At 37.2% G+C, this 16,809-nt stretch overlaps 1 non-coding gene across 1 annotated transcript; it reads left to right on the top strand.

Annotated features, from left to right (window-relative positions):
• Positions 1 to 14,672: 14,672 nt before the first annotated feature.
• Positions 14,673 to 16,781, top strand: LOC113649729. The gene is made up of 3 exons (XR_007139467.1): positions 14,673 to 15,278; positions 15,398 to 15,492; positions 16,320 to 16,781. It is a non-coding gene; the product is annotated as an uncharacterized LOC113649729 (transcript).
• Positions 16,782 to 16,809: the final 28 nt, after the last annotated feature.

The following is a 16,809-nucleotide window of genomic DNA, read 5'->3' as shown; positions in this document are numbered from 1 at the left end:
CTGTAAACAAAGAATGCTTTCAGAAATATAAAGAAAATATAAATATAAATAATGAATTTAATAATAATGGATGAATAATAATAATAATAATAATAATAATAATAATAATAATAATAATAATAATAATGAATAATGAATTTAATAATAATGAATTTAATAATAATAATAATAATAATAATGAATTTAATAATAATAATAATAATAATAATAATAATAATAATAATAATAATAATAATAATAATAATGAATAATGAATGTTTATTTCTGTCAATTTACAAAATGCAAAGTGAGCAAACAAAAGAAAAATCTAAATCAGATCAATATTTGGTGTTACTACCTTTTGCCTTCAAACCAGCATGAAGTGATGTCACGACCCCCACAGAGCCCTGATCTCAACATCATCCAGTGTGTCTGGGATCACATGAAGAGACAGAAGGATGTGAGAAAGCCGACATCCACAGAAGATCTGTGGTTAGTTCTCCAAGATGTTTTAACAACCTACCGGCCGAGTTCCTTCCCAAACTGTGTGAAAGTGTACCTAGAAGAATTGCTGCTGTTTTGAAGGCAAACGCTGGTCACACCGAATATTGATTCGATTTAGATTTCTCTTTTGTTCATTCACTGCATTTTCTTCATTTATGAAAATAAATGTTTAAGACTTCCATTTTTGAAAGCATTGTTTACAGCATTTTTTCACACCTGCCTAAAACTTTTGCACAGTACTGTATATATACATTTAAACATATGTACAGCATGTAATATATATAAGTAAATAGGTATATATGTAAACATACAGTATGTACAGCATGTAATATATACATATATATGTAAACATATGTCAAAAGTAATATATAGGTGTATATAAACATATGTACAGCATGTAATATATATAGATATATATGTAAACATATGTACAGTGAATAAATATACCTGTAAAGGCTATAGCAGTGCAGAGATGTGTGGACACTGTTGAAAAGTACAAGTAAATGGTTCTAAGGCTATGGCATTGAATGTGCAGACACTGTAGTAAAGGAACAACAAGTAGAAGGTGATAAGGTTATGGCATTAAAAAATGTGCAAGCTGAATAAACAAGTCCACTAAATACATATATGCTGTATATAAGCAGAATGTATAGCAAGGTATATATATATATATATATATATATATATATATATATATATATATATATATATATATATATATATAGGCAGAATGTACAGCAAGGTATATATAGATACGCATAAATAAAATAGTGCAGATGTAAGTAAGGTACAATATGTGTAGGGAATGAGGAGTATAAAAAATACAATATGTAATATGTACATTGTATGTTTAATTGTACAGAAGTTATTAAAGTTATATACAGTATTATGTATTACAGTGCTATGATGGAAACAGCGTTTATTTTGATCATGGATTATTTTCCAATAACCGCATGGCACAGAGAGATTAAACGATGTATTAGTTTGCCATGGATCACGTGCTCTAAATCCGTCTTGGTCAGGACACCGGAAGTCGTCAGGTCTCATTGTGACTAAAAGATTTACTACAGGTTTTCGGTCAGTCGGTGTGTTGGCATGGCAACAGGAAATTCTGTGGATTCTTAACAAATATTTGGCCGAATCTCAGGCGTGCTGATTTAGCCCTTTTTCTATATCTCATTATAATCTGTTCCGACAAAGAAAAAAAAAACCCTCATTAACCTCATTAGACAAGGCTAAAAGGCACAAAAGCCACAATGAGCAAACATCTGTGGAGAAATATTCTCTTTATAAAGCTGGCTTTTAATCTGCTCATGATATAAAAGGGTATTTTTCCCTCATCTCAGACTCGTTTATGTTAAATCTTGTAGTAAAATGTACGAAAAGTACTTTCTAAAGTATAGGAACAAAAAACTCTAATTCTTTATCTCCTCTTTTTATTCAGACCATTGCTGAATTCAGTAAAGCTGCTTTAAATTAGTTGGTTTTACAACAAAGGGTTTAATGACTGCGGCTTTAGCTGCTGAATAATTTATTAGCTCATTCTGTTCTCAGTACAAACAATAGCAGTTTTGATTCAAGAGCTTTTTAATGCTCACTTTAGACCATTAAGAGTCCACAGCAAAAATAAATCCAGGAAGAAACATTTAACAATCCTTCATACCACAGAGCTGAAAGTCTCCACACTGCAAAAAAAAATCACAAATTAACAAGTGATTGTGTTTTATTCATTCATTCATTCGTTTTCTACCGCTTATCCGAACTACCTCAGGTCACGGGGAGCCTGTGCCTATCTCAGGCGTCATCGGGCATCGAGGCAGGATACACCCTGGACGGAGTGCCAACCCATCACAGGGCACACACACACTCTCATTCACTCACACACTCACACACTACGGACAATTTCCCAGAGATGCCAATCAACCTACCATGCATGTCTTTGGACCGGGGGAGGAAACCGGAGTACCCGGAGGAAACCCCCGAGGCACGGGGAGAACATGCAAACTCCACACACACAAGGTGGAGGCAGGAATCGAACCCCCAACCCTGGAGGTGTGAGGCGAACGTGCTAACCACTAAGTCACCGTGCACCCCTGATTGTGTTTTAAATCTAGTTAAATTTACCTCATAATTCTTATTATAAGATTACAATAAACCAAATTTGATATTATTAACCCTATTTTTAATAGTAATTCACCTTCATTTTGCTTCTTTCTAGAAACGAATGTTTTAGCAAAACATCTGGCTACAGAACAATATAATAACTATATTATAGTTATTAATAATATTAATATTATTATATTATAGTTATAATATTATTACATTCCTAGGGCTAGGATTACTTCTAGTCTTTTACTAGGATCTTTCAAGATATTTGAACTTGCAAGGGTGTGGGATTTTTTTTTTTTTGCAGTTTGTTCCGAGTGAAGATCTGATCAGAGCTTTATATCAATGCTCTTAATCCAATATGTTATGGTCGCCATAGTAACAGCTCATTCACATGGACTTACACAGCAGATGCTAGACATAAATAGATTCAAAACAATAGAATCATGGATACAGTGACATTTTCTGTAAGGAGACATTCGTTTGATATTTAAGGAAGGAGTCTCCAGTGTCGGGATTTTTGTAATAACCTGAGGTTACGTGTAAAGTTACGCTCTGAAAATGTCTGATGTGTCGTTTGTATGTTTTTAAAGAGGAACAAAACTCATCAGAACCATCATTTTTGGTCTTGGATTAGTTTCTCATAGCAAAGTGTTCTATATAGTTTCTTAACCTTCAGTACTAAACACTTCCACTTCAGTAAACAGCTTCCTGATGATGGCTGACGGTTTGCTGACTTATGGAGATGAGCCCTGAGACAATGGTCAGAAATCGCTGTAGAATCATCACAGATACCATAATGTTGACCGACCACATTCCATAAGACACTACACGTTTCACATAACCAAAGTGAAACTCACGATAAAAATAATCCTAACTGGAATGTTAACGTAAGGAAGAGCACTTAGGTCAAAAGCTATACCAATGAATTTCATTTAAATGCAAATTATATAGACTACAGTTTACATACACACTGTACAGGAGATGATGTCATATTAGGTCATCGCTGTGGCTGTACGGTATACGGAGCACTGGCTGAGGTTTGTCTTATAAAGAGCTTTACAATTGAATCTACTGTAATATAATGTCAAGGGCTATAGAATCGTCTACATCATCATCATCATCATCATTAAAGAAAATAAAAAATCTGCATCATTAAAAAAACTTTGCAGAATGAATATGGCAGAATAATTCATTTATAGTAATGACTTAATTCATTAATTTATATATAATAATAAGTCCATAGTAAAAAATAGCTCAAATTTTGTAGAAGGAAACAAACAAAAGATTTTCTAACTCTTTTTATATTCTTAAAGTTTTCCTGAATGAAATCCTTATGCGGGTTATTTAATAATGAATCGCAGTCAGTAAACAATAAACTGGAATAAAGACACAATATAGACAAAAGTATGTGCCCCCCTTGATCATCACACCCATATGTGCTTCTTCACCAAACAAATCTAACTGGAACTAAGTAACTAAGCATGACAATGTCCCTGTACACAAACCTCCTGAGCTCATGAAGACATGGTTGGAGGTTAAGGACTCAACACCACTGAACACCTTTAGGATGAACTGGAACTGAAGTCTCCTCAACATCCCGACATCAGAGTCTGATCTCACTGATGCTCTTGGAGCTGAAGGAACACATCCATACAGCCATTAACAAGCTGTAGAAGTTGTTTGTTGACTCCACCCATCCCGGGTCTGGAGAAACAGACAGACATGTAATCAAAAATTTGCTGAATTGAATTGAATTGAATTTTTAAATGAACTTAGATAACTTATATAACTTAGATAATGTTATATGGTGTTATATGGTGTTGTGTAAACTGGTTCAGGCTACGTGTTGATTTACGCTCCAACAAGCAAGATAACCGTGAATACTGTTAGGAATGTTCTGGAAAAACCAGTCCAGGTTATCTTAAGCTTTTAGTAAAGAATACAGAAGAACTGACACTTAGATATAAAGAAAATTGAAAGATAGGACAAATTAAAAGAAAGAAATGAAGCAAGAAATCTTAATGACACAAATTTGCAATGCACATCTCTTCCACCAGGTGGTGTCTATTCTCACTTGACTCGTTTTCTATATTGTGCAGCAACACAAATCTAGCTAAAAAGTGTGAAAGTTAACAATAAACCAAAATATTATTCAGAATTAAAAAATATAACTCGAACAGAACCATATTAATTGTAATGTTTGTAATCTTATTTATTTATTTGCTTATTTTTTTAAAGAATAACAGCTTATCATTTTAACATTTTTAACAAGGCTATGCTTCCATCTTTGGTGTCCATGATCTTACTTGACCACGCCCCTTAAAGCTGATCATACGCCCTCTAAAGCTGATCATACGCCTCTTAAAGCTAATCATAGGCCCATTAAAGCTGATCATATGCACCTTAAAGCTGATCGTACGCCACTTAAAGCTGATCATACGCCTCTTAAAGCTAACCATATGACTCAAAGCTAATCACACGCCCCTTAAAGCTGATCATACATCTCTTAAAGCTGATCACACGCCCCTTAAAGCTGATCACATGCCCCTTAAAGCTGATCATACATCTCTTAAAGCTGATCATACATCTCTGAAAGCTGATCACACGCCCCTTAAAGCTGATCACATGCCCCTTAAAGCTGATCATACATCTCTTAAAGCTGATCATACATCTCTGAAAGCTGATCACACGCCCCTTAAAGCTGATCATACACCTCTTAAAGCTGATCATACATCTCTGAAAGCTGATCATACGCCTCTTAAAGCTGATCATACATCTCTTAAAGCTGATCATACATCTATTAAAGCTAATCACACGCCTCTTAAAGCTGATCTTACGCCTCTTAAAGCTGATCATACATCTCTTAAAGCTGATCATAAGCCTCTTAAAGCTGATCATAAGCCTCTTAAAGCTGATCATACATCTTTGCTTTTTTATAACCTATTGTTGTCTTACACCTTTTAAGGAATGCCGTTCCTAATTATTATCAGCATCGTTGCAGACGTTATGGAATTAATATGAAATAAACCTCACTTACATTTGACATACGTTTGATAAAAATGAAGACTTTAGACCAGAGAAACATTGTGGCCCTGTTTAAGATAAAACTCGTACCCAGTTTGGGGGACTTTTATCTGAATAATAGCGTGCAATACGTATTTTGTCCACCAGGAGGCGGACAAGCCCTTATATCTGTTGAACTGCGTTTTGTTTGCAATCAAAACCTGGTGAAAACGTTAACAACGTAAAACAAACTCTCATTATTATTAAAAATGAAAAACACTGATATAATAATTGTAATATTTGGACAGAAAAACATCTTGAGCGATGCTCAATTGCAGGTTTGTCTTCATACAAGAATAAAAACTTTATTGTAGACTTCTTTAGCCGTTTTTCAGGATTCTTGTCAATTGATGACCCAGTTTCGGCTCATTTCAAGCTGCTGGACAGATGGTCTCAAATTTATCACAATCATTTCTTATAGAAAGTGGAGTTTGTTGTTGTTTCATTGACTGCACGTTTCCCAAGTCCTCTGACAGACCGCTCGTGTGAGGTGTTTGAAGTGATCCACTGTCCATGGTGCTATGAATGATGACCAGACATCTCCACCTTGATCTCATCAATCCAAAGGAACTTTTGTGGTTTGTTTAAATGTAATTTTTCAAAACTCTTTATAGAGAGAAAGAACTTGTCCCTATTGACCCTCTCCTGAAAGCTGGACTTGTTCAGTCTTTTTCTTGTTGTGCCGCCATGAACATAAACATTTCATTTGTTTTGCAGAGGGTGCTTGGGGTTTTCTTCACATATCTGTGCATTAAATGATCTGACCTCAGGCTGATTTTGATGGGATGGTCATTCCTGGGGTGATTCACAACTGTCTTGAAGGCTCTCTATTTGTAATCATTCCTTCCTACTGCAGAATTGTGGATTTCACGTTTTTTAGAGACGGCCGTATAACCCTTCTCATGACTGACAAGCAGAAACGGTTGGTTCTCTGAGGTTAGATCACACTCATTTTTAATAACTTTGTGGAGATAATGGACTCAGTTTTGAGTCTTGTGTACCTTAATGAGATGAATACATGAATATGAATGAATTACCAATGCAATGGTAATCTGAGTAAAAAAAAAAAAGGCTGAGTAAAAACATCGCTGTGTGTTCTGCATTTGCTGACATAGTACTTCATGCTGTAACTTTCAGACAGGACCGGATGTCACATGTTAGCTAATGGTGCCACTCAGTGGCAGGACTAAAAAGTTCTGTTATTAGTATTGTTAATATAGTGTGTATTGTATAGACTCTGTGTCCACTGTATAAGGAGCATTTAAAAATAGGATAGGAAACCACATCAGGTTCCACTCCGGTCAACAAAAAGCAAGAAGCTGAGATTACAGTATGACAGGAGCATCCAAACTGGACTCCAATCATCAACACTGGACTCTGGTCATCAACACTGGACTCTAGTCATCAACACTCGACTCTAGTCATCAACACTGGACTCCAATCATCCAAACTGGACTCCAATCATCAACACTGGACTCTGGTCATCAACACTGGACTCTGGTCATCAACACTGGACTCTAGTCATCAACACTGGACTCCAATCATCCACACTGTACTTCAATTGTCCAAACTGGATTCTAATCATCTAAACTGGTCTCCAGTCATCGACACTGGACAAATATTCTATATAAAGTGGATAGTGTAAAAATAAATGTGTTTATCATCTTAGCAGATACAAATGTGTTTATGGGTCTATTATGCAATGCATCTACAGGAAAACAGGAATACTTTCAGAATGAAATAGTGGTTGCAAAAAAATTCATGCATGCATGCATTCATTCATTAATTTTGTACCACTGATCCGAACTTCTTGGGTCACGGGGAGCCTGTGCCTATCTCAGGCGTCATTGGGCATCAAGGCAGGATACACCCTGGACGGAGTGCCAACCCATCGCAGGGCACACACACACTTTCATTCACTCACACACTACGGACAATTTTCCAGAGATGCCAATCAACCTACCATGCATGTCTTTGGACCGGGGGAGGAAACCGGAGTACCCAGAGGAAACCCCCGAGGCAACCCTGGAGGTGTGAAGCGAACGTGCTAACCACTAAGCCACCGTGCCCCCCTGGTTGCAAAAAAATTCTTTTTATAATGTTGTTCTGGGTCTGAAGACAGAAAATCCTGGAATAAAATGTTACAACTCAAAGGACTGAAAGTTTTTGTTGAAATTTGTTGTAAGGATAACAGTGAGATCGAATATAGATTCAAAGGTAAAGTTTGGCTGTAATGCTGTTTAAATCAACATTTACATTTTTTTACAATGAAATTAAAATAATAAACAATAATAATTAAATTTTACTATACACTTTTTTGTTCAGAATAAAGGTCTGTATATCGATCTTAGTGAATGTTCTACTACACCAACGATCAATTAATGGTATTGATTAATTAATCTGCTTACACAAAGATGCATCCTAAGTGCTAGATTAGCTGCCTCAGAGATTCAGAAAGCTATCCTGTTTAAAGTACAGATGTTTGGTACAGATGTTTGAGGGTGGAGACAATTATGTCATATCCTCATAACAAGCAGGAAGCAGAGAACATCACGGCATTACACTTGCTAAGCATTAGTGATGGAAATTAAAGCTCTGCTCAGTAAGTCAGGTCATTTGACTCATGCGAGTCGACTCTTAAGAATCGACTTTTTATTACAGCCAATGTTTATTCTTTACCTAACTGTATGTTTTGTGAAATAAGAAATCTAACATTACTTTCTAAGGAAACAAAATAACGTTGTATTTCTACAACATGCAAGCAGATTCTGTGCATCACAACACCCGAGAGTCAAAAACACACGAATGAATCATGGAAGTGGAATGGAAGCATTTCTATTAAACTGTAATGTACACCGCTTCTGACTGCATCTAATATATTTTATAAGTCTATATGTAAATAAATTTCATCATATATGTATTTATATGTCTGTGAAGAAGCCTATGAGTCAGCGCTCAACCTTGACTGGAAAGGAGTTGACTCAAAGAGCCGAATCGTTTGCAGAAGACAGATCCTTCTAAGCATCTCTGATGAGTAGTAAGATAAAGAAAGGATGATCTAATAAGTGAGAGAAAGCAATGAGGTCATACCCACCTGACTCATACTCCCTAAAGAGCAGTGTTTCCACTCAGCACATAATCCTACCTCAGTGTGTGCGAAAAAAAATAAAAGCTGCACTTAATTGAGAGATCCACTGATAACTGGCACATACAGCATGGTCCTAATTAATGATGATGTTTTTATGATTTTTTATGTTTATATTTTATATTAAATATTAATAAATAGTGTAGAGTATTTACAACACGATATTTTTTACTGAGTATAAAGCTATATGAATTTAAAAAAATTTTTTTTTAAAATGCCCATGAAGGTGGAAGGCAACCGATAAGTGGGCGTGGCTAGAAACAGGAGTGGGAGGAGTTTGGAATATTCTGGAGTCCCTACGTAACTAATTGTTATTATTAACCCAATTTTAACCTATTTATTTCTAACCAATTAACTAACTTTGACAATATTCTAGTCCTTGAGTTTATTTCAGGAAGCAACCAAGATGCAAATGATCTGATTATTAATATTGGCACCCTGAATGTTAAGCACAAACCTGCTTATAGAATAGAAAGCATTCGGATTAAATTACACTACAAGAGTAAAGTTACTACTCTAATAATGTAATCCCACATCTATACATCATAATAACTCTACTGTTAATTCTTTGCTTAAGGTGATAATCCACTGTAAGCGTTTGTACGTAATAGAGAAATATGTCATAAAGCTCATAATCATGTTAATAACAATGACATGTGGACATGTGGTAGCATAGTGGTTAAGGTGTTGCGCTACCAATCGGAAGGTTGTGAGTTCGATCCCAGTTCCACCAAGCTGCAACAGTTGGGCCCCTGACAAAGGCCCTTAACCCTCAATTGCTCAGCTGTATAAAAAAATTCGATAATGGAAGTCACTCTGGATAAGAGCATCTGCCAAATGCTGTACATGTAACAGTAACAAAGTAATAACGTGAAAGATTTAATAAAGTTATTATAAAGCAGCTTGAACTTTTATTAATGATAACACAATAGAAATTAGAAATAGATGAGTTGTTTTTTTTTGCAAAACATGTAGTTTGAAAAGATTCCTAAAAACTAATTATTCACAAGAGTGATTTATTTCTTGACGTGTAAAGTTTTGTATTTTATTTAGATTAGATGTTTATACAGGTGGGGGAAGTCGTGGCCTAATGGTTAGAGAGTTTGACTCGTAACCCAGGGTTGTGGGTTCGAGTCTCGGGCCGGCCATGACTGAGGTGCCCTTGAGCAAGGCACCGAACCCCCCAACTGCTCCCCGTGCTCCGCAGCATAAAAATGGCTGCCCACTGCTCCGGGTGTGTGTTCATGGTGTGTGTGTTCACAGTGTGTGTGTGTTCACGGTGTGTGTGTGTTCACGGTGTGTGTGTGTGTTCATGGTGTGTGTGTTCACTGCTGTGTGTGTACACTTTGGATGGGTTAAATGCACAGAACAAATTCTGAGTATGGGGTCACCGTACTTAGCCGTATGTCACTTTCACTTCACTTCACTTCACTTCACTTCACTTCACTACATGTACAGGCACATCACCTGTATCAAAGAATTATTATAAGACTAATTTTTTACTCTTGGTTTTGTATTTATCCAGAAAATTAGTGTTAATAAAACAAACTTATTGATGTGTTATAAGTAAAATAAATGTGTCCTCTCATTCCTGTCGACTGTGATCCGTTCTTCATCAGAAACCAAAAGCAGTGTGTGAATATTTATTTGTGTTGTTGCTGCAAACATGAAGTCAAATTGAACACTTTGTGATTGAATTCTCTAAAGTCGTACTCTAACGTTTACCTCTGATGGTTCAAATATACAACAGACATATTGTTTTTGATTAGAGCCGGGTTTTTTTTGTTTGTTTTTTTTTACAGCCAAATTCAGCGTGCTGGAATACGAGGTAATGAAATGTAACAGTGGCACTTATGCACTGGCCACTACGCTGTACGCATTTACAGTCTTAAACATTTTCAGGTTTACAGGCACTACAGCAGTCTCTAGGGTCATAAATTATGTGTTGCATCATTAATAGTTTTTTGTCTGTCAGTAGCAGGTCTTGATGCGATCGGGGTAAATTTACTCTTGGTGTAAGATCATGTCAGGGTTTATCTCAAGCCAATCTGGAGCTTATAAAAGACACATATTTGGAATTCAACCCGAGATGCTGAGTGACGATTCATCACATGTTCGCTTAGTGAATTAATCCCATGTTCTGAGTCTTTAGGGCTGGAAAAAAAAAAGAAAATAAAATCTGTCTTTTCTTAACAGGTGTGTAAGCTTAGCGCTGTTCCAGGCCCTGACCTGTTGACCTGTAGCATTTTTTTTTTTACTTTCCAGACACCAGATATCACTAAACATTGTATAAAGACTGTGTGTGCTGATGGATGTAGGAGTCTTACATCTAATGAATGGGTTTGAAATTACTAAGCAATCAATTCATGAATTTTTGGTTAAACCTATAAAAGGCATAATAAAACACAGATTCTTCCTATTGATTGATTGATTAATTAATTGATTGATAAGGGCACTACTTGTATTATTATATTGGTAATGATACTACCATAAAAAGCTTCCAGATGACTGGATGTCCTCATCACATGACTTCCCTTCCTGAGGCTTTTGTATTCATACAGACTCTCTAATGGGTGATGTCATATTAGGTCATCGCTGCATATGCACACTGAGCGCTGGCTGAGCTTCAAGGATTAAACACCTGTGACGTAATCATCTTGCAGTCAAGAAGGCAATATTGCACCAAGCCCAGTAACCTATCACTAACCTGTTAGGAAACGTGATTGGACTGACCAACAGACATAAAAACAAACAATAAGAGAGATGGATTTGGACAAAAGAGCAAGACATAAGCACACACATACACACACACAGACTGGGCAGAGGGGGAAACACTATCCGTTATCCATAGCTGATATTGATTTGAGCCTTGAGTTCCCAGTGGACACCATTAGCGAAGGCAGATGACCTTTCGGACTGTCGGACCATCACTTAGACTCTGCCCCTGATCCAGCATGACCACGCTCCTTCCACTAATGCCCTGAACGATTGCTAATCAGGTAGCACAGGTAGCTGGTCTTAGATCAGCACTCCTTTAGTACATCTGACCACTGTTTTTTTTAATACGTTTATTAAACCATATATTAAATAAATGAATACAGTAATAATTAATTAAATTATTTTTTTCAGGACTTGACGAGGCTTATATACTGACTGAACCATATAATATATTTTTTACACTTGAATCACCTGATCAAGCTGGTCTTGAACTGCAGGAGGGAGGGGTTTAGGTTATAAAGGGGTGCATTATGCAACGTGCTGTCTTGATAACTGTTGAAGTTTTGTACGCATTAATTCGATCTTTAAGGTTGTTTGGTTTCAGATCCCTGCCGGATCCGGTAATGTTTCAGCTCAGTAGCTGTCTGAAGACTGAATTACTGACCGATCACTGACACTTGATGTATCTTTACTTTGCAGACTCAGAAGATGCAAACACTACAGGTTACAGAAATAACAGGTTACAGAAATGACAGAAATGACCGAATTTATTGCTCCATCCTTTATAATAAGGTGACATCATTTTGAAATCTAAATTAAATTGAAAAAATTCAAAACTGGGAAAAGGAAAGCTGCCTAAATTCATCTGGCTACGCTGCTGGTTAACTGTTTGGGTTTTTTTTTTCTTTTGGGTGTAGCCAGATTTTTGATGCCTGTCAAGATAAGATTAATTTTAGCTTTCATCTCCTTGGGTTTGCAAAATGGGTTTTAGGGCATTTCCAAAATTAATTTTATGACATTTGGGGAAAAGGAGCTAATTAATATGCTAAATAGGCTTTTCTTCTTGAGCTAAATGCACATTTCAGACTGTAACACAATAGTCCCATCGCAACTATTGCTTAACTCTAAAGTCTTCTTATTTTTAATTGTTTAATTTTTTTGTTTATCTGTATACTGAATATCATTTCAAACTACAGTGTGTCACAGCGCTGCATTCTGATTGGTCAGAAGGTGTTGATTAATTCTACACCTTTACAGTACTTCTACACCTCTGACTCTGCTGCAGATGCAAATCACAGGTTTACCGCCATGTGCTCGTCATGATACATTATCGTTTCTATAGCAACAGCTCGTTCGCAGGGACGGATTAAAAGCTTGCAGTTTTTCGGCAATGTGATGAACGGTGTCTGTTTTTTTTTTTATGTTATTAAATTCAAAACAAAGACAAACTTGGTGAAGGAAATGTTCACAGCTGCTATAATGTACGTGATAACAGGAGCTTATTCTTTCACAGACATTCCACAACATGAAGTGTAAAAAATTATTAAATAAATTGTAATTGGTGGCAAATTGAGGTCATATATGGTGAATAAAAGACTACAGGGTGTGCTGTTACTGGAACATAATCATCTTCAGTGATTATATATATATATATATATATATATATATATATATATATATATATATATATATATATATATATAACCCTTTAGATGGTGTTTAGAGGCACAAGAGTGATGCTCCAACACTTTTGCCTTATGGCCATATGGACCCACTATATGACCATAAGTATACGGACACCTGAGTATAAACATCCAGTGCTCATTGTTCTGTGAATACTTTCCACTAGATGTTGGATTGGGGTTATGTGGATTTTTTTGAGATCAGACTCTGATGTCGGAATGTTGAGGACACTCCAGTTCCAGTTCATCCCAAAGGTGTTCAGTGGGGTTGAGTCAGAGTCAGGGCTCGAGTTCTTCCATTCCAACTTTAACCTCCACACCGTGTCTTCATGTAGCTCAGGAGCTTTGTGCACAGGAGCATTGTCATGATGGAGCATTGTTGGTGACTCTTAGTGCTATTAAAGGGAAACTGTAATGCTACAAACTACAGAGACATTCTGTACAACGTGATTAAATCGTACTCACATATGGGTGTGGTGTCCACATACTTTTGGCTATATGGTGTATAAAATGTTGATAATGATGATGATGATGTTGTTCACTCACAGGCAAAAAAAAAAGAGTTATTGGATGAATAATTTTGCAAATGATTAACCTTTACAAGTTTGGATTATTAACCTTTACAAGTATCAAACAAACAGAACTCCTCAGGGTGTGATTTTAACCCAGATTTGCTTCATAAAGAAATGATTTCATTTCAATGTAGTAACTCGTAGCTGTTATATTCCACTTGTCCGGGCTGAAGTTAACTATAGCCAGTTTAATTACATAGTCATCACTGTGTCATAAAGTCGTCACTGTTTTATAAAGTCATTGTTGTGTCAGGTGTCAGCTAGAATTATGAAATTTGAATGAATAAAAGACTGACAAAAATGTCAAAAAACTAGAAACTAAAAATTTATTATAACGAACACAAAAATAGTAGCGATGAGAACTCCAACTTATTATTTTTTATTATTGTTCTTCTCCTTCATTTTATTATTAATAATATTATTATTACTGTTATTATTGTTGTTGTTGTTGTTCTTATTAATCTTTGTCTCCAGGCGTGGTCATGACGGTAGACTAGGTCTTTGTTCCAGCTTTGATGAACTGCGCTCCGTTTGCTCTTTCAAAAAAAAAAAAAATAAATAAAAATAAATAAATAAATAAATAAAAAGAAAAAAGGAACCAGTCGGTTCTGCGGCGCAGGTTCCGCAACGTCTGTCTGACACACTCCCTCCCTCTTTCCCTCCTTTCCTCTCTCCCTCCTTCTTCACTGGAGACCATCTCCCCGGTGTGTAGCGCTAAAATCAAACCCGCCACGGTGGCCACGTCCTCAAATGCACCCTCCCTTATTCATTAGCAATGGTGGAGTAGAACGCAAACATCGGGTTTAAGGCTTGGCACAGTAGTTACGCGCGTCTACAGGTAGCCTTAGCGACGGTGCTGGTGTGATGTACTATTTTCTATGTGGTTTGGGACGCATCATGGTCACCCTGCAACACGGGCTGACTGTAAAAGGTGGGCGGAGCCCCCCAAAAATCATATCGGCTCCTTTATTTGTTCCAGTGTCGGTTGCGCGTGAGGCGTGGCAGCTTCAAATCAAAAGCCGCAGGTTCATAAAAATGGCCGAGAGACGCGTTGCGCGCGACGCGCGTCTCCATCAGTCTCCGTGTAGTCTGTGCGTGGAAATGCGTCCGGAAGTCAATGCGTGTAAACTGCTCCACGGATAACCATAACAATACATAATTTTAATAATATTTTTTAATATAAATATTGTACCGTTTACATTGCCACGACACTACAAAGAGCTCCAAAAGAAAGGACCAAGTAAGTCTAAGAAACAAAGCACGTGTTCGGTGGTGTAGTGCCTCCCAGGCTGCTCAGGCTCGCAGCTCGGTAACGGAATGCCGTTAGGAACAGAAACAGACGCGGCGGTCTGCGCAGAAAGCGGCTCGGTCGAGCTCCGCAGGGAGCGGACGCTGTGAACCAGACGGGGTGGAGCCACGCTGAGCCACGCCCAGTTCGGCGCAGACGGTCTAGGAACTAGTGTTGCCAGATTGTTCTGAGCTGTAAAAAAAACAGCATACTGGCAGGTAGGAGCTAATTTGGCATGCTGGGTAAGGATAAACTCCAGTCCGGTTGGGTCAGAGCCCAGCAGAGTTTGGTGATTTTCCTGATCAAGGAAAATGTGGCTTCTTGTTTGGCTTTCCAGGTATAGCAGGTGTGAACTGTGCAGAACACCAGCAAGCCAAGATGGTAGAGTTGGGCATCCCTGTTTTGCAGTCTCAAGTGCCTTCAGTCAGCCAGGTTTGGTGCCCAAAGCCAAAATCCTCATATCAAGCTATTAAATTAAATATTTCTACTACTACTACTACTAATGATAATAATAATAATAATAATAATAATAATAATAATAATAATAATAACAATGTTACTGTTTTATTGAATTCTGTCTCTCTGGGTTCTCCAGAACTGACCATAAAATTCCCTTTAGCTACAAAGGTGTATGTGAATCTACAGACTCGCCGCCACATCGCACCCCTGTACCCCTGGGACAGACTATGACATTACATACAATACATTGATGGATCAGATTGGAAATTATTTCTATACTCTTAAATAATTAATATAGTAATTAAAGCATGCCATTTGAATTATTCCAACGGCTCTGAAATAGAATGCTTGCGTTGTTTATTATATAACATTTTCCTGTGCTAACAGTTTCTTCCATTAAAAAAATCACTAAATAATTGTGAGCTGCACTAGTTGTAGCAATACTGTAGTGTATAGACTGCATAATGTACTTACATACAAACAATTTTATACCTGCTCATGCGTATGCACAAAACTGGACAGCAGCCTCAGATTCCTGTTCTTGTCCAACAGAAGTGGAACTCTGCTCTGTGGAACTCTGTGGTTTTCTGCTCTTGTAGCCCAATCACTTCATTGTTTAATACATTGTGTAATCTGAGATGCTTTCCTGCTCAGTACGGTTGTAAAGAGTTGTTATTTGAGCTGCTGTAGCCTTCCTATCAGTTTAAACAGGTCTTGCTGTTCTCCTATGACCTCATGCATGAACAAGGTGTTTCTATCTACAGAACTTTCAGATGCTTTTTGTATTTTCTTTTGCACAGTTCTTCATAAACTCCCGAGACTGCTGTTTGAGAAAATTCCAGGAGATCATCAGACTCTGAAAAGCTCGACCTGACCACCGACAACCATTCTTCCCATTCTGATGTTTAATAAGTTAACTGAAGCTGAAGCTCTTGACTTGTACCTGCATGATGTTATAGCGCTGCTGCCACATGGCTGATTGGATAACTGCATGAATGACCTGGTGTTTTTAATAAAGCGTTGTTGTTTTGTGATTGTTATATAGTTTCCCCTTAAACACATTACCTCTCATTGCATTATCAGCTGACAGCTCAGTTGTTGGAAAAGAAATCGACTCACCTTTTATACTTTTGATTCTGCGTAAACTGTGGCTTGAAAATACTGGATGGAAATGTGGAATCTGGCAACCCTGCGTGTATCCTGTTTGCCTTCTGCACAATGAAAAGCGTTAAGAGCGACAGCAGTGTGAGCAAGAGGGCGGGTTTTTGGGAGGGACCAACAGCCAAAGGG

This window comes from Tachysurus fulvidraco, chromosome 25 (genome assembly GCF_022655615.1).
Source record: "Tachysurus fulvidraco isolate hzauxx_2018 chromosome 25, HZAU_PFXX_2.0, whole genome shotgun sequence".
Taxonomy (NCBI): domain Eukaryota; kingdom Metazoa; phylum Chordata; class Actinopteri; order Siluriformes; family Bagridae; genus Tachysurus; species Tachysurus fulvidraco.
This window is presented reverse-complemented; position numbering and strand designations above follow the sequence as displayed.